Source organism: Musca vetustissima, unplaced genomic scaffold (assembly GCF_032173495.1).
Source record: "Musca vetustissima isolate MV318-11 ecotype Yass unplaced genomic scaffold, APGP_CSIRO_Mvet_v1 utg17496, whole genome shotgun sequence".
NCBI lineage: Eukaryota > Metazoa > Arthropoda > Insecta > Diptera > Muscidae > Musca > Musca vetustissima.
The window spans coordinates 18,419-37,222 of NW_026880889.1; positions in this window are offsets into that span (position 1 = coordinate 18,419).

An 18,804-nucleotide genomic window follows, 5' to 3' on the forward strand; every position below is an offset into this window, starting at 1 on the left:
TGTTGATTTTGCTGCAGTTTGTAGGGGGTGGGCAATTCTCTGGCATTGTGCTTCTATATTATTATCGGGACAAGGGGTGCTTTCGTCAAGCAGTTGGGTAAGCTGAGCGGAGTAGGCTTCTGCTATCTGTTGTGTTTGCAGCTTTTCGACGTCCAATTTCCGTGTTACATTAGATCGCACCTTTCTTGCTACATTAGGACGGATGTGTACCATGGCTGCCACAAGATATTCGCTCCCCGTATCAATCGGACGTCTATTTGATTTCTCGTTGTCCGATCGGGAGAAATCCAAGTGGCCTTGTGTATATCGAAGATATTCTGCCTTCCGCATTTTGCATTAAAATCTCTTACCAGAATTTTAATGTCATATCCAGGGCAACGATCATATGCTGTTTCTAGGCGCTCGTAAAATAGGTTTTTTGTGTGTTCATCTTTATCTTCGGTCGGAGCATGGGCGCAAATAAGACTGATGTTGATAGCAATTCGCTCATCTACCGGAGTGAATCTGGAGACGAGGTCTTTTATTCTCGTGTTAACCATACATCCGCAGTCAAATTCATGTCTCGTTTCGTGGCAGCTATAATAAAGGGGGTAATCATCTGTTTTACTTACGCCAGTCCTTTTTCATCGCATTTCCTGTAAGGCAATAATATCGGCTTTGTTCTTCTTGAGTACATCCACCAAAGCAAACACTGTGCCAGTTCTGTACAACGTGCGCACATTCCAAGTGCAGATTCGCAGATCGTGGTCGTTTATACGTTTGTGAGGGACGTCAACATTAGTGGGTTTGGTATTCTTTTTCTTAGCTTTTTCATACTAGGTTGGGTTTTCCGAGAGTGGGGAACTAACCCGACGCCTCAACGCATTTTTTTATAGTTCTTACGGGTGAACTCGCGGCACATATTAGCTCACTATTTCATCGGGTGATGAGAATAGCTCCCCAGGTGGCACCGCGGGGTGGTCAGTGTCCACAATTGAGATGAAAGAGGGACCAAGATAAGCCTGGACTTCGCCATGTTAAAGCCAATCAGAACCGTTGCTTGGTATCTATCATGCCCTATGCCACCCTTTGAAGCACCCTACTATAAATAAATAGTTTTTCAAGAACCCAATAAGGGCGTGGATTTTTAAATATATATTTTTTCAACGACCCTATTAAGGCGTGGATTTTTAAATAAATATTTTTTTCAAGAACCCAATTAATGCGTGGATTTTAAAATATATATATTTTCAATACGTCGATTTTTATGTTAATTTTATGTATTATCGGATTGAATATGTGACCCAAATCTTTACAATATCGAAGAGATTTATTTGGGCTAGGTTATGTTAGGGATGTACGGTTGTTAGTAACAACCGTCCACTCGGAGACTATGTCCATTGTGATCATCCTTTTTTTACCTGCAAAGAAAAGAGGGAGTGGAAGAGCAAGGAGAAAAGATAGCAGAGATGAAGAGCGGAGAAAAGGTTATTTTAGCCATGTCAATTTTTTGACAAAGCCTGGGATCTAGTTTGGGTCTATTAGAGGGAAGAAGGCTAGATTATCAACTTCATATCTTCCAAACTGTTTATGTCATCTGCTAATCATACCTCGCAATAGAACGAGCGGATTCTGCAAATGAAAAATCCAATGGGAGGTTTCACAGATCTCTCAATCGGAAGATTCGACGACTGTGAGCACCCTCGAGCAAGCTCGTCGGCTATATCACTCCATTCAATATCACTATGTCCTGGAACCCAAAATAAACTAACTATCTGTCGTATATCATTCAGAGCGGACTTTCAATCATGAACTGCTTTTGAGTTTATAGTACGCGACTTCACCGCTTTAAGGGCCGCCTGACTATTGACATATATAGTCACCGGTCCCGTAATGTCGACAATAAGTGATTTTACTATCTCGGCCGCTTTCGCGATTGCAAGGATTTCTGCTTGAAAAACACTACAAATGAGTTATATGTTTCTAATTCCCTACAGTAAACGCCTGCACCAGTGCCTTCCTCCATATTTGACCCGTCTGTAAAGAATGACAGACCTGGCAGAGGTAAGGAGCCACTAGTCCAGGATTCCCTACTAGGAAACTCTACTTTGATGTCATTAAAGTCTCTGTGAGAGGGAACATAGTCACTAATATGACTATTCCCACTCAAGAGGTCACAACTTGGCGTTATGTTTATGATACTAGCATGACCATAATTTAACGATTTCAATGCATCCGTTTCCCAGAGCCTCAGGGCACACCTGGCGGCCTGGAATTTAATCAGAATGTCCAGTGGTTCGAGATTCAGGAATGCATTCAAGGCTGTCTGTGATGTACTTCATAACGTTCCGGTGATCAGGATTGAAGCCGATCGCTGTTCTAAACTTAATTTTGTCAGCAGCATCTTTTTGTTGACCCCCTGCCACCAAGGAAACCCTATATAAGAATGGGGAGGAAGATCGTCACATACAACCAGTGTATTATCACGGGTCTCAATCCCCAGCTCTTACCTACGGAGTTCTTGCATGAGTAGAGTGCCAGCAGTCCTCAACATTCCTATTCCACGTTGGTTTGCGGTCAAGGATGGTGCCAAGGTATTTGCTTTTTATACCCTTCACCACACTATGGTACAGGGTATTATGTCCTTGTGCATAAGTTTGTAACAGACAAAAGGAAACGAAATAGACACATGGTTCCTTTTGAGAATATGCATAGAATCACTTTCTGAGTCGATTTATGCATGTCCGTCCGTCCGTCAGTCTGTCCGTGTGTCGCATTTATGATCCGATTTGGATGAAATTTATATTTTCGTCCGATTTAAGGTAAAAGGGGCAACAAGGTCCATATATATCTTTCGATTTGCACGAAATTCGGCACATAGTACTGAATTAGGTCCACAATGATGTGTGCCAAGTTTCGAGAAAATCGGTTCAGATTTAGATATAGCTCCCATATATAGTTTCGTCCGATTTAAGGTAAATGGTGCACCAAAGTCCTCATATATCATTCGATTTGCATGAAAATTGGCATAGAGTACTGAATTAGGTGCATAATGATGTGTGCTAAGTTTCGAGAAAATCGGTTCAGATTTAGATATAGCTCCCATATATAGTTTTGTCCGATTCTATGTAAATGGTGCACCAAATATCATATATTCCTTTCGATTTTCTTGAAATTTGGCACAGCGTACTGAATTAGTTCTAGAATGATATGTGCTAAGTTTCGAGAAAATCGGTCCAGATGGGAGCTTTATCTAACTCCCATATATATTTTCGTCCGATTTAAGGTAATTGGGGCACCAAAGTCCCTATATATATTTCGATTTGCACGAAATTTGGCTCAGCGTAATGATTTAAGTCTAGAATGATGTGTGTTAAGTTTCCTGAAGATCGGTTCAGATTTAGATATAGCTTCTATATCTGACCAAATGAAAAATTTAGTATCGGTTGCAGAATGACATGTTTATGGATCCAATATCATTTTACTGGTCCTTTAAAAATGCTTCTGTTTGGATTCATCTGTTGAATATACCCAAAGTGGTGAAGGGTATCATATAGTCGGCCCCGTCCGACTTTACTACTTTCCTTACTGGTTCAGAATGGGTTAGAGTGTCACCCAGTGGTGGCAGGCGGAAACTAGGAATCTTACATTTCCTTATGAAGAGCACCAATTCTGTCTTAATGGGGTTTACTCCAAGGCCTTTGGCGTATACCCTCTTAGACAGGTTTGAAAGGACACCCTCCAGGATGTCTGCAATTGTCATTAGAAACTTACCCCCAACCAGCAGGACCACATCATCGACATAGGCTACAACCATTATCCTGAGATGATTGAATTTCAGAAGTATATCATTTATCACCAGAAGCCACAAAAGGGTAGATAGTACTCCTCCCTGTGGTGTGTTGATAATTCTGCTTTCCAGCATTCTATCAATCCATTACGTTAGGAGTGAGGGGATACCTGTGCTTACGTGTGCAGAATGGATGGCTTCCAGCTTCACATTGTTGAAAGCTCCATCAATGTCGAAGAATGCTGCCAAAGTGTAGCCGGAGGACTCCATATTCTTCTCGATGCATCCAACAACCCCATGTAAGGCTGTATCCACTGATCTGCCTTTGATGTATGCATGCTGGGAGTTGCTAAGTTTACTTTGGTCAATAATGTTCCTAATTTCTGATTTGGGCTAACTAAAACGTGAACTGATATATCCCAGTTTCGTTAGCAAAGATCCTAGGAGGCCTAACATTCACAATTTACCCATCCTCAAGGACTAATTATTCAGATGCGTGTTTATATCACCTTTGTAGTTTCTTTGGTAAATGATTTGGAATTTATCTTTCGAACTTAATAAAATGATCCACAGTGTATTTATTTCTATGCGTGATGGCAAAGGTGTCACGATACGATTTCTATGCAAATATCATGGATTATTAGAACAAAAATATGATACAGTATATCAAGAAAGTTAAAAAATAACTTCTCTCCCAAAGGGGTAACAGCAAATCCACACACTGATATATAAATACATGTGAAGAATATGGCTATGATGCTATTTTTGGAGAATAGAATAGAAGAAAACCAGTAAGGAAATTAGTAAAGTCGGACGGGGCCGACTATATGATACCCTTCACCACTATGGGTATATTAAAAAGGACTATTAACATGAAATTGGATGAAATAAAATATGTGATATTTATCTAAATGTGAATCTACCTAGATCTATCCATAAATTATGTAAATCGACTTCAAACAAATATAAATAGGTCAACCGTTGGGCTATGTCTGTACTTCTACAAAACGAAACTACGTAATTCTATGCTCAATTTTGTAAGTTGTGCAAAATTTGATGTCAATCTGACTAACTGAGGAGTTTGATGCCCAATTTACTTGAAATCGGGCGAAAATATATATGGAAGCTCTATCCAAATATTAAGCGATTTCAAACAAACTTGTCACAGGTTAGGATATAGGGGAGACTGGGGCACCTTCGGCATCGGGGCACCTTCGGCAATCGCGTTTTCAATATGAAGCTCTCACCGTACATCACTAGTTTCGATACATAGGTATCGAATATCGAAATAAATAACTGACACAAAGTTTGAAAGTTCTAGCTAATAAGCTTATTTAGATACATAGATTTTTGTATTTTTATAGATGTTTCTGTAATATTTCAATTCCATTTCGTAAGTATTTCGTGTATACAACTTTTAAAAATTTTAAGACAATATTATTAAAAAGTTGTTAACTACGATGTGTATTATTATAAAAATATTTAAAAATATAATGTTTTTACAAATCTGATCGAAAAAAATGAAAAAAACTATAAAAAGTACATTCGGGGTACATTCGGCATTTTAAAGTGTGGCACATTCGGCCATATACAGATTGTGCAATAGTATTTCCTTAAAATGTTTTTGAGTTTGTCTTTAAAACTAAACCTTTAATATGGGCCGAAAATGCATATATAAGATCAAACGTGCTTGTATTGACGAAAATGCGATAGAAAACCTCTATTTCTGATGGTGTGTGCGACCTTGAGATGTAAACGTCCGCCGCTAGAAAATAAAGCCCTATAATTCAAACATTGTGTGGCGTATTAAAACCAAATAGAGCCTTTAGAGGATCAGAATTTCAACCAGACTGATAGCGATGACAATTACCCGGCTATGACTATGGTGCCGAATGTGCCCCATCAAATGCCGAAGGTACCCCGGGTTGGGGCACATTCGGCGAATTTGACTTTTTTTACAAAACTGACAAATTTTTTAACTAATACTATTTTTATATATCTTTTTGGTACTATTTTTGATAATTAAGAGTCAGAGGACAATAATCAGCCATAAAGTTGTTATATATGTTCAATAAGTACTGAGATATAGAGCTCTAAAAAAAAGTGCCGAAGGTGCCCCAGTCTCCCCTACTAATTTCAGAGCGTTTTGTTCCTATAAGCCTATTGGTTCCGATTTTCTCGAAACTTGACAGACATCACTCTATGCTCAATTCAGTACGATATGCCAAATTTCGTGCATATATCGCACCATTTATATGAAATATATATTTGGGAGCTATATCTAAATCTGGACCGATTTTCTCGAAACTTGGCAGACGTCACTCTCGGCTCAATTCAGTACGTTATGCCAAATTTCGTGCACACCATTTACATGAAATCGGACGAAACTATATATGGGAGCTATATAGAAATCCGTACCGATTTTCTCGAAACTTGGCAGATATCACTCTAGGCTCAATTCAGTACGTTATGCCAAATTTCGTCCAAATCGAAGGATATATAGGGACTTTGGTGCCCCATTTATATGAAATCCGACGAAACTATATATGGGAGCTATATGTAAATCAGGGCCGATTTTCCCGAAACATGGCAGACATCATTATAGGCTCAATTCAGTACGTACTTTGGGGCACCATTTACATGAAATCGGACGAAACTATATATGGAAGCTATATCTAAATCTGGACCGATTTTCTCGAAACTTGGCAGACATCACCCTAGGCTTAATTCAGTACAGTGTGCCAAATTTCGTGCAAATCGAAAGATACATAGGGACTTTGGGGCACAATTTACATGAAATCGAATGAAACTATATATGGGAGCTATATCTAAATCTGGACCGATTTTCTCGAAACTTGGCAGACATAATTCTAGGCTCAATTCAGTACGATATGCCAAATTTCGTGCAAATCGAAAGATATATAGGGACTTTGGGGCACCATTTACATGAAATCGGACGAAACTATATATGGGAGCTATATCTAAATCTGGACCGATTTTCACGAAACTTTGCAGACATTATTTTAGACCTAAATGATTAAGCTGTACCAAATTTCGTGCAAATCGAAAGATACGTAGGGACCGTTTACATGAAATCGGTTAAATATATATATGGGAGCTATATCTAAATCTGAACCGATTTTTCCCAATTTCAATAGGGTTCGTCCTTGGACCGAATAAGTGACCTATGCCAAATTTCATCCAATTCGGATCATAAATGCGACCTGTACTTTGTTTACAATTTAACATGGACAGACAGACAGACGGACGGACGGACATGCATAAATCGACTTAGAAAGTGATTCTATGCATATTCTCAAAAGGAACCATGTGTCTATCTCGTTTCCTTTTGCCTGTTACAAACATATGCACAAAGACATAATACCTTGTACCACAGTGTGGTGAAGGGTATAAAAATCTCGTCTATAACACTTACCTTATGATTGGTTATCATTTCCGTTTTGGTAGCTGTGGTAGCCATTGCAAAAGGGCAGCCTCTTTTTATAAATTGTGGGTAACATGAAAAAGGTTTAGTTCTTGTTTTTCTTTCTTTAAAACCTCATTTCTCTTGATATTCCTTGCATTCATTCATGTTTGAATAACCTACAATTAAGTCACATACACACACAACCAAGCACTTATTCACAAAAAACACATTCATACATATGTACACACATTCACATCAAAAGAAACATATAACATTTATAACAATTAGTCAATGCCCAACCCAAGGATGCCGCCGTCATACGCCATGAACAACAACAACGACAGCAACGAGAACACAACAACGGGTACCAAAACGTCATCTGTGTTTTGGGGTATTTGAATGGACATACCGGCAAAATGTTAGCCTGCCTGCAAACTGAAATACTTTTTTTATGGACAAATTTCTTTTTTCTGAAGTCCGTCATTCCGTCGTGTGACTCTTTGATATGTATGTACGGATACAGCAATCCATTCATCCAATTGCGTCGTCAACATCATGCACAACAGCAACAACAAGAAGAACGAGAACATGAACTATAATTATATGTATTAGCCAGGTAAAGGTAGGGGTTTTTTTCAAGTTTTGTCGATTCGTGTAACAACCAGTTCAAAGTAATTATTCGTTAAATTCATTGCTTCCTTTTTTGGTGGATAAAGTACATTTGAGTTACATACACACATATGTGTGTACTCGTATATGTTTGACCTGAATGTTTATCTACATGCGTTCTATACACAAATATAAGTCATCAAACAAATCTCTTTTTATTCGCAATACCAAATTTTTTAGGATTTAACTGTTTAATTGAGGGCTGCTTTATATATGCCTAGGAAACAGCATAGTTCCGTTCCACAATCTAACAATCTAAAAAATAGGGTGATTTTACAATTAACTTTCAACCAAATTTAAAACAACACAATGTATGGATGGGCATTCAAAGTACTTAAAATCGATCGGGACTTATATATGGTATATAACTTGCGTCCAGAAGGAAACGAAATTCAAAACTACAGACACTCAATTTGGAAAATTGACCTTTGTAAGAGATCATGTAGAAAAACGAAAATCTACTGAAAATCGTAATCCCAAAAATACCAAAAATTGTGGTTGCAGTTATATGGGTGTTCTATGGTTGTGCTTCATCGCAATACAAAGACGAAGGAGGGCCATAAAAATACCTGTATGGGTCATATAGGAACTTCATAACATAGCATGGTTCGGTATATCAATAAATTGTTTTCTTCTGAAATGCCTCCTTATTTTACCCATATCACTGGAAAATAGTCGCCAGATACAAAATCATACCAAAAATGGGCCGGGATTTTTTATGGGGGCTATGTGAAAACAAAGACCCATGTTGAAAAATGTCTGCAAAGAATATTTTTACACACCAGGAACCCAGAATGCCAAAGTTCGTCCAATTCAGTGGGAAACTCGATTAAATCCTTCAAAATTCTGAGAAAACCCCCTCTCCTACATTGAAAATTTTCTTTCAAGAGGTACTTGACCTCTTACTTGGAAAATAAAGCTAGTGAAAATGGGCATAAAAAGTACAGAAAATGGGTCGGAAACTTCTGTTGAAAAACACGACTAAAACCCTGTCGTAGGTCAAAATATTGAAAGGTTATTCTATATTTTCCGCTGACATATCCAATTTGCCCTACGATTTGATATGTTCACTCTTTCTCTAATATAAATATTCATAGAATGTAGTATATGATCTACAAGCCGACATCACATCATTGATATGATGTGATGTCGGCTCACATCACATCGGCCGACATCACATCATTGATATGATGTGATGTGCTTTACCCGGAATATACTACATTCTATGAATAATATATTAGAGAAAGAGTGAAATTTCAAATTGCACGTCCTTCTGTTGAAAAACACGACTAAAACCCTGTCGTACTACGATTTGATTTGATATGTTCACTCTTTCTCTAATATAAATATTCATAGAATGTAGTATATGCAATTTGAAATTTCGCACTCTTGTATGTTAATATATTTTCCTGCAGAATAAGTGTATTCCGGGTAAACAATTTCTTTGCAGAAAATAGTCAATATAGGTCCATGTTTTCACATAGCTTCAAGTTTTGGCATTTTGATTATGTCAGCCTCATAACCATAAAAATGACAGGGTATTAGTAGACAATAGAGAGGAATATACTGATCATTATCTTGCCACAGGTTTGGTAATACTAATTTCAGTACGTTTTGTTCAGCCATATATTGGTTCCTTGGTGCGTCAATTACTTAAAATCAATCGATAATATATAAGGGAGCTATATCTAAATCTCAACCGATTTTCACGAAACTTGGCACACATCATTCTGGACTAAATTCAGTACGCTATGCAATATATGAACTTTGGTACATTTTTTACATTAAATCAGACGAAAATATATATATCTAGATCTGAACCGATTTTCACGAAACTCAGCACACATCATTCCAGACTCAATTCGGTACGTTATGCCAAATTTCGTGCAAATCGAAAGATATATAGGGACTTTGGTGCACCATTTACATTAAATCGGACGAAAATATATATAAGAGCTATATCTAAATCTGAACCGATTTTCTCGAAACTTGCCAACATCATTCTAGCCTCAATTCAGGACGTTATGCTAAATTTCCTTCAAATCCAAATATATATAGAGACTTTGGTGCACCATTTACTTGAAATCGGACGAAACTATATATGAGAGCTATATCTAAATTTGGACCGATTTCCACGAAACTTGGCAGACATCACTCTAGGCTCAATTCAGTACGTGATGCAAAATTTCATTCAAATCGAAAGATATATAGGGACTTTGGAGCATCATTTACATTAAATCGGACGAAACTATATATAAATTAGGACCGATTTCCACGAAACGTTGCAGATATCACTCTAGGCTCAATTCAGTACCTTATTCTAAATTTCGTGCAAATCGAAAGATATATAGAGACTTTGGTGCACCATTTACTTGAAATCGGACGAAACTATATATGAGAGCTATATCTAAATTTGGACCGATTTCCACGAAACTTGGCAGACATCACTCTAGGCTAAATTCAGTAATTTATGCCAAATTTCGTGCAAAACGAAATATATATAGAGACTTTGGTGCAGCATTTATATTAAATCGGACGAAATATATATGGGAGCTATATCTAAATCTGAACCGATTTTTCCCAATTTCAATAGGGTTCGTCCTTGGGCCAAACAAATGAGCTGTGCCAAATTTCATCCAAATCGGATTATAAATGCGACCTGTACTTTGTTTACAATTTAACACCAACAAACGTACAGACGCACGGACGCACGGACATGCATAAATCGGCTTAAAAAGTGATTCTATGCATATTCTCAAAAGGAACCATGTGTCTATCTTGTTTCCTTTTGCCTGTTACAAACAGATGTACAAAGACATAATACTCTGTACCACAGTGAGGTGAAGGGTATAAAAGGGGGGTTATATGGGGACTACGCCAAAAAATGGGACGAATTTAATCATTTTTGGTAGGGATATTTTTTACCATATACGACTACAAAATACCAAATTACAGCGAATTCGCTTGAAAAACGCGCTCAAGAACCCCAAAATAGCGAAAATTTGGGGTACCCTTATACAGGCGGCTACCCGAAAAATGGACCTATATTCATAATGTTATTGTGGGGAGATTTGGAACCTATTAAAAACTCAAAATACTAAATAACAGCCAATTCGGTGAAAAAATACGATAAAAACCCCCAAAATACTGAAAATTAGGAGGTACCGTTATATGGGGGCTACCAGAAAAAGTGGACCTATATTTATAATTTTTTGTGGAGACATTTAGTACCCTATAATAAACCAATATATCAAATTTTCGTGAATTCGATTTAAAAACGCGCTCAAAAACCCCATAATACCGAAAATTGGGGGGTACCCTTTTATGGGAGCTATGCCTAAACGTGGACTGATGTATCCCATTTTCGAACTTGATCTGCCTGTAGACAAAAGACAACCCTATGCAAAATTTCAGCACCCTATCTCAATTCCATCAAAAGATAGCGTGATTACAACAGACGGACGGACGGACGGAAATGGCCTGATCAAGAATATATATACTTTATAGGGTCGGAAATTAATATTTCGATGAGTTACAAACGGAATGACAAAATTAATATACCCTCTATACTATGGTGGAGGGTATAAAACGTTAATAATGTATTTAACTTCATTTGTATTAAATTTTACTTACCTCCAAGAATATATAACTTAACAATAGTTCTTTATTTAAATTACTTAATGTGTAATTATTATGTAGAAAACATTCATAAATGTAATACAATTTTATAACATTTCCTGTCACATTTGGATTTAAAGGAACCCAAAGAAAGTGCAGCATTACATTTGACGATTGCATAGGTTATAATGAGATGCATTCATTCGGTCATTCGCTGCAACGTTGATTTCGATATCGTGCTGGAGTCGAGTCATGTATTCGAGGCATATCCGCTACAAGAAATGCTCTCATTCGAGTTATAATGATCATTAATTTATGGCAACAAGAAATAGGTGTAACGTTGAGGTGGGTCGTGAAAAAAAGAAAAAAATCGATTTTGAATAATATTATAAAACAATGTATTTTAATATTAAGTATTTATAATTGAATTTTGTTTCAAATTCATCTCCACATAACTTGTACTCAGTATCCTTATACTTCGACTATATACATTTTCGAAGTTTTTTATTTATTTATTTTTTTCAAAGTTCCACATCTACGAACACAGGAAGGAAAATGTACTCTGATGCCACAATGTATTGCATGTGGCAAGTTGTGTGATAAATGTGCGAGATGGCGAACGAATGTCGTTTTATGTATGTATGTTATATGCAGACATATGTAGATGTGTGTGCATTTTGAGCATTCGTGCCCTCATATTTTGTTATGTTGCTGTTGTTGTTCACCATTCGCCGTTCTCTATTATTATGGATCATTATATTTTATTGACCATAATTGGTTGGATGTGTAGTTTTCGTTTCATTTTCGTGCAGTTCAAAAGGTTTTTTATGTGTATGATTGCAACAACGTGCGGTATTGATTGGTTGGTGGGGAAAGGTGGGGAAAGTGGCGAGATAGGGAAGTTTTAAAGCATATAACAATATATAAAGTACAAAGGTTGTACTTCTTCTTTCATCTTCTTAAAGAACAGAATATTTCTATGGGTCTTACAAAATTTAACAAAAATACGTGATTATTTAAAGATTTTAAACTAGATTGCGATCCACTGATATGACCATCCACATCCTATAAAGGTAATTCAGCTGGGAACGGAAAAGCTTTGAATGCTATTAGCCCTATGGCTAATGATGATATATTAGGTTGAGGAAAAAGAAATCCATATTTGTAAATGTTTTAAAACGACTCCTAACATGCCGGTCAACTTCGATTATTTCTCCGATTTTATCTACATTTTCTACGACCGGCCTACATGTGCGGGGTGCATCTTTAACATCAAAAATTCCAGAATCTACGAAACCAAAATTGCACATAATTGGCTGTTACAGTATCGGAACCATAAACATTCAAAATTTTAGCCGCTCGGCATGCATTTTCGCCATTGTCAAAGAAAATAAAAAAAAACATTTATAACACCCTGTAACTCACAACTCAATGCACCAAACAAAAAACAGCAACATATTTTTTTACTGCGAAATATCACCCTTCCAACGAGCATAAATCTGGAATTGTTTGATTGATACTTTACGAGAAATCTATCAGTACAGACATCTGACGAATTATAATGGATTTATTTTCCCCCAACCTAATATAAACATTGATACAACAAAAAAGTGCCTCATCGAAATATTGTCTTTTTCTTGCCCAAATCCGTTTCCGACAATTTAAGGTCGATTTAAAAATGTCCGTCCGTTCGCCCGTCTGTCTTTCTTTTTTATGTTCGCTGGTGCGCACAATAAGTTTTGGTGGTAGTAGCCAATTTTATCCAAGGATGGAGAATATCGTTCCGCTCCATCTGGTACTTCCTCCACTAAAAAAAAAATTTGTTTTATAATATATTTGAACCAAACTTTGTACAACCCATAATATTTACCAAGGCTAGATCAAGTCCGGGTCCATTCGAGTACCTCCCCCACAAATGTTCGAAATTTTCAATAAATAAAAATCCAATATTAGGAGAATGAAATTCCCTATTTGAGATAAACTTTGGGCAAACTTTTATCTTTACCAAGTCTAGCTCAAGTCCGAAGATGGGACTAATTTTTTCACTCCTTCTCGTATCTCCCCCATAAATGATCAAATTTGTTATTGTATATAAGTTCAATATGAATCGAAAGGAATATCCGATTTGAACCAAACTGTGCAAAATCTATTATCTTTAGCAAGTCTTGATCAAGTTGGGACCCGTTAGCCCTGTCCTTTTGCCACCTTTCCCAGAACAGGTCAATATTAGAACAACTTGAAAATTGAATCACGTGTGACTCAACGTTTGATCCGAAAACTCTTTGATAAAAATCTGTACCCTATACAATGTGAATAATAAAACCAGCGTGTAATTCCGAAGATCTCCACAAAGCATATGCTGAAGGTATATATTTGTCGGCAACACCGACTGACACATTTTTATTTGTTTTGTTTGCATATAACAAAGTATTATTATATTATTAAATTTATTTGGGAGGCTTCTCACGTGAAATATTTTTAAAGGATCGTAATTTTACCCCCTTAGTTTGCCTTTGTTTTTGCATCTTCAGATTAAAGGTTATTTTGTCTTGGTTCTTGGGTTAGTTTTCGTCACCCGGGTATTTTTTGATCGACACCGATTTTGTGATCTTTGTGGATTCCATTAAAGCATAATTCTGGTTATTTATTGACATTTTTTCTTAAGGTGTTGTCAATTCATCTCCCATTTCCTACGTTGAATCTGATTTTGTATCGGAATATTCTATATTTGATTCTGAAGAATTTCTGTATGTAGTTTATGTGCGATGTTGTTAGACACATGCTAGGTTTTACTGCCGTATAACATATTCGATTTTATATGTGCTTCGAATATTTTAAGCTTGGGTTCCCTGGATATATGTAGGTGAGCTTCTTCCTAAACTTTGTATATTAATCTCAAGTTCAACATTGAGGGTCAGTCCCTCTAGGACTGCTAATTTTGACACCATATTAGAGATCTAGGTCTTCGATTTGTCGTAAGAGCCTCCTTGTTATGTCTCTTCTCGGAGAGCTGACTTCATCGATTATTTTATATTTTCAGTTATGAAGAACTGAGAATTCTGCATCCTCATTCATCGCTTTTGTTATTCTGATTATTTTCTGGAAAACTCCTTCTTTGCTCAATATTTTTTATGTGGCAGTTTGTCTGATGGTGACGAAAACCTTTTATACCCTTCACCACACTGTGGTACAGGGTATTATGTCTTTGTGTATATGTTTGTAACAGGCAAAATGAATCGAGATAGACTCATGGTTCCTTTTGAGAATATGCATAGAATCACTTTCTGAGTCGATTTATGCATGTCCGTTCGTCCGTCTGTCTGTCTGTCTGTCCATGTTAAATTGTAAACAAATTACAGGTTGCATTTTTGATTCGACTTGGATGAAATTTGTCACAGCTCATTCATTTGGTCCAAGGATGAACCCTATTGAAATTGGTAAACATCGGTTCAGATTTAGATATAACTCCCATATATATTTTTGTCCGATTTCATGTAAATGGAGCAACAAAATCCCTATATACCTTTCAATTTACACGAAATTTGGTATAGCGTACTGAATTAAGTCTAGAATGACGTGTGCTAAGTTTCGTAAAAACGGTTCAGATTTATATATAGCTCCCATAGATATTTTCGTCCGATCTTATGTAAATGGTGCACTAAAGTCCCTATATATCTTTCGATTTGCACGAAATTTGGCATAGCGTACTGAATTGAGTCTAAAATAATGTGTGCTAGATTTCATGAAAATTGGTTCAAATTTAAATATACCTCCCATATATATTTTCGTCCGATTTAAGGTAATTGGTGCACCAAAGACCCTATATATATATATATATACTTCGATTTGCACGAATTTTGGTATAGCGTACTGAATTAAGTCTAAAATTATGTGTGCTAAGTTTCGTGAAAATCGGTTCAGATTTATATATTTTCGTTCGATTAAGTAAATGGTGCACTAAAGATCCGATTGACACAACGTACTGAAGTTAATATAAATTATTCTCTGGCAAGTTTCCTTGAAATCAGTTCAGATGTAGATATAGCATAGCTTCCGTGTATAATTTCGACCTATTCATGTTAATTGTACACCAAGTAATCATTGGATGTATGATTGAGAGTAAATTTTAAACCCTCCAGCATACCAAATATATTGTGTCAAGTTTGCTTTATATCGGCTTACAAAATTTAGCATAGTTTACAGAATGACACGTGTAGGGACTTATATTAGTCGATTTAGATATAGATAAAGATCACATATTTATATTCGTTCAATCTCATGTCAATGTTCCTTCGAAAAAGCGACGTTTCTTAGGACACGTATAGTCGGCCCAGCCCTACTTTACTACTTTCTCTACTGTTTTTTATGGAGATTACAGTGATGTTTGAAGGTGTGACAAAGGGAATGACAAATAAATATCAAAAACGGGATACTTTTAATAATTTGTTGTTCCTTCTTTAGATTAGTGTAGAACTCTCCCCCGGAAGTCCCTAAGTTAGAAACATAACTTTTCTTCTTCTTCTTGATATTCGATCAGAAAAAAACGTTTTTGACGAAAGTGGTATTTAAATCGAGATTTCCTGATATTTTTGAGGTTAAAATAAGGATTTGATTTTAGAAATTCTAAGTGTTACTAAATTTAGTACAGTTAGTAGGTGTATGTACAATCATTGGTGCTTCATTTTCAACATTAATTGGCACATATAATTTCGATACGCATATATTCTATTCATAAACATCATCAACAAAGTCTGAATCTACAACATAAATGTTAACCTTTAAATACCATACCACCTGGAATCACCATCGAATTCTAATAAATCAATATTAAAAGTCAGTTTTATTCCGAAATCTCCTGAGTGTTTTAAACTCCTTTTTATTCAAATGAACTCCTTTTGGCCGTATTCCCCAAAAAGAAACATTTGGAAAATATTTAGTGAATGTTTATTGTCATCATCGTCATTGTTTTGTTTCAGTTCCACATTTTATGGTCACTTGTTAATGTCCCCCTGTGGTCGATGAGGTCAAGTTTGAGAAATGCTAAAAACACTGCAAGGAATTCACAAAAGTCTTTGGGTTTGTGTATGCTTTTTTCGGACATTTGTTTTTTGGGGGGAAATGCTGCACAACAACAACCATCTGTCAACCACATAGAATGGCAAGAAGATGAATACAATTATGTTAGTTGATGGGGAAAACAAACTAAAGCATCGGTAAATGGGTTCAGAAGATGAGGATACGGAACGAAGTATTATTGAGCTACTGGAAATTAATTGTAATCGTAACTATCAATGCCAATTTCCGAATATAAATGATACCAATGGAAAGTCTTATATGATGTATGATATATCAGTCAATAATATATCTATAGAGGATCTTACTAGAGATCTCTTCCTTATTCAATTTAACCCGTATATAATTCACCAACCCATAAGCTTTAGGTCTTTTATAGAGCACTTAATCACATTCAGCGAGCTCTCCACAAACAAGGATCTCAGTGAAAAGTACATATTTCTTAGAGCTCAATTTTTCTTAAATGGGGTTCTACATAACACATAACCTTATTATGACCAATCATAATCGAAGTTTATCACATGCATACATAATTAACCGTCGATAGAGCTACACCCCACCAATTTAAATCCCTACATAGTTATTAATTTCGAATTTGGAGTACCATCGAGGTCCTTATATATCATTGTATGTATAGCTTCTCATCTTCGAACACCCCTTTTACTTACTCCAACTTCTACAGAATACCATCTCACCTACTTGATCATCTTTAATTCTACATAATCAGACATATATAAATAACCTTCCCACCTAATCGGCAATAACCAAATCAGCTTTCATAAGGCACTACCTCTCTTAATCGCAAAAATTCTCCTATTCGAAGTTCTGCATAAACACAAAACATCTATTCCTAGTTCTTTATAACTCTTCAGTACCTAATCGGACCTCAACATATTTCTAAGTCGCATCTCACCAAAAATAGCCCCTACAGAGATCTTAATGTTTAATCGGATATCTAAATGGCTACACCTTTCCTAATCGGAACTCACCTAATTGTACGTCTTCAGAGCTCCATCACTACTAATATGGTCTCTAAATAATTATATCCCGCCTGATCGAACATCTACAGATATGCAATCATACCCTTATATATCCCTCATCTGAAAAGTTTATCCGTTATTAATTGTACCCATATAGGGTTCCACCTCACGTAAACAGACCCATATAAAAAGCTTCACCTCAACTAATATATATTTTCCATAAAACAGAGAATTCCATGCTAAATTAGACCTCTGTAGAGCTCCTTCCGACCTAATTAGGTTTGTATAAATATCCTGTCCTATATAAATATCTATTCGGATCTCATAGTTCATCACCACCTCTCTACTAAAGTGTCCCTCACGTAACCCCACTTCTATAGAGTTCCTCCTCACGTAATTGGATCACTATTGAGACTTCTATACATCACCTCAACATCTAATCAGACTTCTATAAACCTAGCCCTCACCTCATTGGTACATCATCAGCTAATAAGAGATTTTTCCACATTTTATCGGTCCTTTATAGAGCTCCACCTCACTTAATAAAAAAGGGACTTCTTCAGAGCTTCTCCTCAATTGTACTTGTGATACATGACAGAACTTTCGTTCCATTAGCCGAACTTAAAAAAGATTTCCAGGCGAGTCGGTCTTTTGTGCAGTTTTTCCAATTTGAAAGACCATTTTTGGTAATGTTCTCTTCCACTTGATCAGTCCATCTTATTCGTGGCCTTCCCCTTCTGCGTGAACCATCAATTGGTTCGCTGTTATATGCCTTTGAGCTGGGGCATCTTCATCCATTCTCACAACATGACCTAGCCAACGTAGTCGCTGCAGCTCGATACGGTTGACAATGCCGATGTCCGAGAGTAGATGGTACAACCCATGGTTCAGTCGTCGGCGATATTCAGCGTCAACGCGGATCACCCATAGATCTTTTAGAGAATTTTTTCTCTCAAACACTCAAAGAGATGCCTCAACTGCTTGTGTAATTACCCATGCTTCAGATCCATATTACAGCAGGCGTAGTATCAGCGACTCTTCAATTATTTTCACCTTTATTTGACCCCACTTCATCAATCTGAAATTGGACTTCGATCGGTATTAAGCTCCTAACAAAAATTGGACCTCCAAAAAACACTTCTAACCTATTCCTTACTTAGCCGAACCTCAGAAATGTTCCACCTCATCACAATTTCGGTCTTGGAATGGGAATTCTATAGAGCTCCACACCTCCTGATAAAACGTCCATATGGACATTACAATGCTCC